This window comes from Chenopodium album, chromosome 1 (assembly GCF_948465745.1).
Source record: "Chenopodium album chromosome 1, dcCheAlbu1.1, whole genome shotgun sequence".
Taxonomy (NCBI): Eukaryota; Viridiplantae; Streptophyta; class Magnoliopsida; order Caryophyllales; family Amaranthaceae; genus Chenopodium; species Chenopodium album.
Genome location: NC_137834.1, coordinates 54,683,629 through 54,691,108, shown reverse-complemented (window position 1 = coordinate 54,691,108; position 7,480 = coordinate 54,683,629).

The following is a 7,480-nucleotide window of genomic DNA, read 5'->3' as shown; positions in this document are numbered from 1 at the left end:
CCTGAATTTAAACATTTGCTATTCATAATAGCACTTGACAGTTTAGTAGCCTTGAGATTAAGAATTGACAAAGTATTTGTCTTTTCTTTATCCCTTGGCTTTTATTGTCGTCCCCGTCCTTCTTACACCTTTCCCATTTGAACCATCTAGAACATTTCTTTCAAGCTCAAAATGATACTATGCTCAACTATTTTAAGCATCTTTTTGCTAAAACCATTCAACACAATTCATGTTGGAGTTTAATCTTGTATTTAACACCGTATGCAATAAGTGAAGAATGATGTCACTTAAATTAGTCAGCATTTGACAGTATGAAAATCAAAGTCATTCACCATGTTCAATCATATTGATCAAGGAAAAATACTGGGTTCTTCATGTGAGTTGCACTCATGTTGTCTTAGAGGTCTTGTACCTCTCCATCGAGTCCAATCACTTGAAACGTTTTCAAAATGAGTCAATGGTGGAGCCATTCAATTATTCAAACTTTTTGAGTTCTTAGAAGCTATCATTAGACATGTGATATTATTAAATAGGTTTTTAACACTCCTTTTAGCCTTTAAAACCCTTTTAGCAAAGCATGGATAATGGTTTACGGATACTCTTTTAGTTTTGAGAACGTTTCTCAATATTTCTTTCAATTGAGGAGATAACATATATAACACGAAAATTAATTAATAAAGACATAATATTTGCAAATAAATACAAAGTTCAACTATGTTTATCAAAGTAGTTTATGATTCAAACATCCTTTGAAATCATTTTAGCTACTTTACGCTATATTCATTTTGCGTCCCTTTATGAATAACGTGATTCCAAGATCCTATCCCTATGTAGCATTAAGCGGACGGAGGCCCTTCCTTAAGGTTACATTTTCAAGGTAAGTAAACTCCTTTACTAATTACAACTTCTTGTAATTCTTGGTTGGATAGATAACATCACATGTTCAACTATCCCCTTGCTTCAAAATCCAAAACGCTTTTGATGATTTTGTTGAGGGTGACCAAATTAAGTGTGCAAAATTCGCAATTTCACCTTACCTCCCAAGATTAATAATAATACCCTGCGGAGGCATGACCCATTACTATTAATCAAGGGTTTAATAAGTATTTTATATTTGGAAAAGCAAGCCTCAATATTTGTGGGATGTAGGAAATATTTTCAAGCGTTAATCCCCTTAGCTTGAACCCCACTGTGATCATATACTAAAGTACGGTGGCGTCCAAAGGGAAAGAAGATAGAGCAAAAGAGTCGCCAACAAGTTTTAGGAACTTGTAAACCGTTCACAGGGTGAAGGTTACACTCCTTAACGATCCAAGAGATCGTCAACTCCATAAGGTCTAGAACCAAATAAGGGTTCGGGTATGAAGGTACAAATCCAACCTAAAAGTGATTGAACCTGCCCTAATAATAAGCCTCTAGTTTATTATGATCGTATTCATGTGCGCTTTCAGACTAAAATGCAATCAATAGGATTACCCTAAACCTGTTTATCTATGTTGGTTGAATATTAATGCACAAATAAACTATTATTGGCGATCACTTGAATTATAATCAAATTAACCCTAACAAGATTATTAATTATCTTATTAAGCGTGATTACAAGTACCAATTCCCTTTAAACATGCATAAAAGGCGTGATCAAGCAATAACAAATAAATATAATCAAGCAACATAATAATCAAAATAATAATCATAATAATAATCATCTTAAAGAATAATAATAGCAAGATCCTAGGCATGATACTAACAAGATTAATAACAAACCCTAGCATGTCACTAAGCAATAAAAATCAAATATTTAACCCTAACATGATACTAACAATCATAAATATTAGGAAGAACATAAAAGGCATCGCACTTTTAATCATACTTGATATTAAAATTACCTTAGACATGATACTAGGAATCAAAATAACAATCTAAGCATGAACTCTATATCATAATATCAATAAAAACCATTAAAGTACTTACTTTGATGCCTCGTACCTCTTTCTAATAACAAAATACACACGTTAGTAACTTCAAGGAAAATAATAAACAAAACAAAACAATTAAATAATTGAAAGAGAGATTTGGGACCAAACCCTCATAAATTAAACCTTTCACGTCAAGGGCGAAGGCAACTTCGAATATGGCTAGGTGTTTCTAGATCTAATGAATGCAGAATTTTGTATTTGAAAAGCTAGTTTAGAAAAGAGAGAGAGAAAGTAATCAAGAGAATCTTAATGAGAGTTGGTGGATTGAGAAAGAGAATCGGTGATTGTAGATGAAAACTGGTTTTAGGTTAAAACTGGTTGTAGGTGAATGAAAATGGAGTTTTTACGACGTTGTTTATAGAGAAAATCAGCCAAAAAGATAAAATAAACAAAACAGAGTCATGGCGCACGCAAAACTGAGCTGACGCCAACGTTGGTGCTAGGCGCCAAGCGTAGCGCCAGGCGCTACAGCTGGCGTTTGGCATCGATTTAGAAAATTACGCGTTTTCTGAAAATCAGATAAAATTACCGTACAGGAGGATAAAATCGTATTTTTCCTTAAAAATGCTCTTTGATTTTAATTAAAACTCTGAAAAGTCAACAAAAGTCAATTTATCAATGCTAATTGAATTAGGAATGAAAAGAACCTTCTAGAAGAATCTAGAAGACTAAAACCATTCCTAATTGCATTAGGAATGATAAATCATATTAGGCCCTCCTCTAGATCATTGGGCCGCATATAAGGCTCAAACCGGGCCCAGTTTGGTAAATTGGCCATAACTTCCTCAATATTCATCGGAATTGGGCTTATAATATATCGTTGAAAAGCTCTTGTCAAGCCCTATCCAACTACACTACTATTGGACCCATATCATGGACCAACCAAACTGGATTGACTGTTTTCTTAAAAATAAGTTTTCAAAAACAGAGAGAAGAGAAAAGAAATAAAACTATCCGCAACACTAGACTTTCCACACTTTCACTTCATTCGATTATGATTCGACGCGAAAGGTACTCATCACTGGGTTTGGTTTTGGGGAGACACATTTGGGTGTCTACATGGGACTTAAGTTTATTATGTTGTTATAAATTAGTGAACTCTAGCGCATTTGATAACATCATTCAATAACCTTATAAACATTTTAAGAATAATAATAAAATGAATAAAATTAAATATGAGCTAGTATGGCCCCTAATCCTAAGAACTAAGCTTGATTATGCACCTCCTTGAACTCTTCATGGATCTCCATCCATCTTCATCACGGGCCTTCTCATCTTGGGCTCTTCTTTGGATTAATCAAGTATTTAAATAATTAAACTAATTCATAATTAAAATAAATTACAAAAATACTTAACGATACGCAGATCATATTTAAATTACAAAAATACACAATGATACGCAGATCTATTTTCTAATTTAAACTTTGGACCATACTAGTCATTTATAGCAATAATAATATATCATATATAACATACAATTGCCATAAAATAAATCACATAGCATACTTTGCCTAAACTAAAATATCAGATATTCTTAATTAAGGCAACGTATATTTCAAAATTTCACATATTTTAAGACACGATTAGATAATATCTCCATATTATTCATTACCATAATTAAAATATCACATATTTAAATTAGGAATGAGATGAAATCAAATAAATATATAATCTAAGAAAATAAATCACATTTATATTCTAGGATTATCTTAACCAATTTAAAATTCCATCCTAATCACTAGTTAACCATCTAATTTTAATTTGATTAGAAAATCAAATTATGGATAATCACATAAACCAAGTCAAATAATCATAATTGGAATTGCTCATTTATATCCTTGAAAACAGATTTTCAAACATTTATTCATAATTAAATTTAAATCTATAATTTAAAATTAATTAAAATACTTTATTTTTTTATCAATTTTTTTTTAAAACTGAAAAACAGGGCTGCCGTGACTGAGCTTGCTGCCCAGCCACGTCACAGCCGCTGCAGCAGCCAGGCCAGAGACCAGCCACCGCAGCCAGGCAGCCGCCCAGCCACAACGGTGCTGGCTGGCGCACTAGGCAGCAGCCCAGCACACCAACCAGCAGGGGCAGTGGCTGGAACCGTGCAACAGTTGCACGTTTCAGCCACTGCCCCTCCCCTGAACCTCTAGCTGCTGCCCTCCTCCCCTGACGACCACCAGAGCAGCCACCGTGGCCCGCCATTTGGTGGTTCTACCACCAGCCGTGGCTGCTCCCCTTCAAGCATAATTTCAATTTTTTTTGAGTTAAATTAATGTTACAACCTTTGCAAAATTAATTTTGGTGATCTAATTACAATTAAACACAAACTCCTTTATGTATAATTTCATAAAAATTAATCAAAAACTCCATTTTAATTAATTTAGGGCTTTTCATATAAAATAATTCCCAATTCATATAAAACTAATTTTACATAAATTAATTAATCATATCTAAACAAATTTTAAATATGAAAAATAGATTATATTATATAAATTTAACAATTAAAATCGAAAATTAGGGTTCATAACCATCAAATTCGAAATTTTGGGGCTTTAGGGTTCTTAAAAAAAATATGGTTAGAGGCTATTTGAGCAATTAAATTCACAATTTAATCAATTCCAATCAATTAAAATCATATTTTAATAAGGTTATTTTAATCCATAATTCAATTCCTCCCCTTAATCGAATTAAAATTAGCCTAATTCACACATCAAAATAATCATAATATTGTGACCAATAAATTATATGCAAGGGGCTAACTGATACCACTGAAGGGTTTTAGGTACTTTAAGCGGAATTTCATGAATCTCATTCATACGCACCTAAATAGGATCTCATGCATATACAAATAAAGGATCACATAATAGTTTAGAATTAACCTTTGATGCGTGAATTCCCAAGCTTTCTTCTACCTTCTTGCGGAGATTAGAGCCCCAATTGTTGCTCCTCTAATATTGGTCCACAAGTGTAGATCTAACCTCCACCAATGCTAGTTGGACGGGAGAGATTAATCTCCTCTTCTATGGAGAACTTCTAACCGGTTGTAGAGAGAGAGGAAGAGAAAAATATTACGTTGTTTCTTTTTGAGAGATGAACGTCTGTTTATTTTTCCCCAAGCCCTTTATTATATATAATCATATTATCTAATTAGGGCAAGACTTATTCCTATCTTACTCCTTATGGCCAGTCATTCACTAAGCCCAACTTTTGGACTCGGTATTCATGTTCGACCTAACACTGTAACGTGTGACCTCATAGGATCCATTTAGTTGGCATTGGTTTAACCCAATGATCAATATTGATCTCTAGCAAGACGTAAAGACGACCCAACTAAATGAACTTATTATCTCCATAATACGATCCATATTATATTAGTAATTGCACGAGAGTCGAGGACACATTTCCTTCAATGAAGTCTATTTCAATCTATCCAACGTGGTGCGACATTTGGTGAAAAGTTGGAACGTCAAATGTTGCTGCCTCTTGACTTGACTAAAAATTTAGGTTTATATATTAGTTATTATATGATATGATATGGATACAAAATTACTAGCTATATTCCCTGCGTTTTTTAAGTGTTTGTACTATATACACTAACGCATGTTTTGATACGATTATTTTCAGTTCATTTCAGCTATAATAAGTTCAGTTCAGTTCAGTTCAGCTCTAATAAGTTTAGTTCAGTTCAGCTCCAATAAGTTCAATTTAGCTCACTTCAGTTCAATTCAGCTCTAATGAGTTTAGTTTAGTTTAGTTTAGTTTATTTCAGTTCAGCTCCAATAAGTTCAGTTCAGTTCAATTCCTAATTTCCTTCTCTTATAAAATATCCATTTCTGTTCAGTTCAGCTCTAATAAGTTTAGTTTAGTTCAGTTCACCTCTAATAAGTCCAGTTCAGTTCAGTTCTAATAATTTCAGTTCAATTCAGCTCAATTCAGTCAATGAGAACAGGCCCTAAATCATGCCTTTCAAAATATTGTTTGGTAATTGAAATGTACTCCGTACATTATTACCTAATTTTAATTTTTCTGAACGGAAAACGAGCCTAAGGATTACTTGTAAATTCTCTTTAGCCTTCTAATACCCAAAACTAGTAATTATCCCAGGCGATGCCCCGAGTAACTTTTTGTAATTTTGTCTAGTGAGTAAAAATTTAACACCATGAAGATTTAAGTAATTATTTGATAACTTGAGCAAACACCCTTAATAATATATACTAATTTATTATAGAGAAAATACTAGTTTATGAGTGAGGTTGATAAACATGGTAAGAAAATTGGCGGGTATTTCTGTCATTTCACTTATTTAATTAGGGGAATATTTGTATTTTCATCCCTTTCTTCTTTCATTCGTCATTCCACCATAAGTAGCCTATCCACCCTTTTCCTCCACACAAGCTGATAGGGATAAGATAGGTCGTTAAGCTACCACCCTAACCAAATTAATCATTTATAAAGCCTAAACCTACACTAAACTAGTTAGTGGCAAGTAAAGGGTCGAACCACTAGGGAAGCACGCTAATTCAACATCAAATATCACTAATGCAAGAGTGAAAAGGGGATTGTTTTGTTGGTTTTGTTGAGTAGAACACTAAAACTACAAGTAAGCAAGAAAATGATGATTAAAATCAATAGAAAATGACGCTAGGGGTTCAGGGGTTTCGAACATGATTAGAAAGAGGGGAACAATGATAGTTATCATGATGAACATGCCAAAGAACACAAGATTTTACCTAAACAATTCATTCTCATGCAATAGTCTAGACAAATCAATGAAAGAAGTTTATGCTAATTAGGATCATTCTCATGCATCCTATTAAACACAAGCCAATCAAGAGAATAAAGAAGCACAATACATGAAACTCCATTTTAACAACTCATCTCATGCAATCATTAAAATAGAGGTGATCTTAATCTAGTTCAAATCATTTTCATGCATTTAAACTAGAAGGCAATCAAATAAAGTGCAACAATAATATCAAGCCATTAAAAATCATGTCTTTCATCAATTTAAGGCATGTAATCAATCCAACTATCATCATTCATCCATCATTCAATGCATATCTTCCAAGCCCTTCCCCTAGCTAAGAGTTAAGCCTAGAGAAGGGAGATTAAACATAATATTAAAACTAGAAATAAACACAAGAAACTCAAAACAAAACATGATTGAAATATATGAAATCAATAATAACTAGATAAATTAATAAGATAGACAAAAATAAGTAACAATAAAACAAATAAATAATATTAAAGGAAAGGAGAAGAGATTACTAAAGAAAGGATTAAAGAAAGATGAAAACTTGGATACTTGCTTGATTGATGGAAGATTAAAGCTTGAGCAAAGTTGAATACAATAAAGGAATCTTGAATAACAATCTATTTTCTCTCTCCAGATTAGGCTAATGTTCTATGGAATTAGTACTAAGTGTCTTCTATTACAAAGAGTCCCGTATATATATATATGTGTCTCCCCCCAAAAGAAAGAGGCTTGGACAACA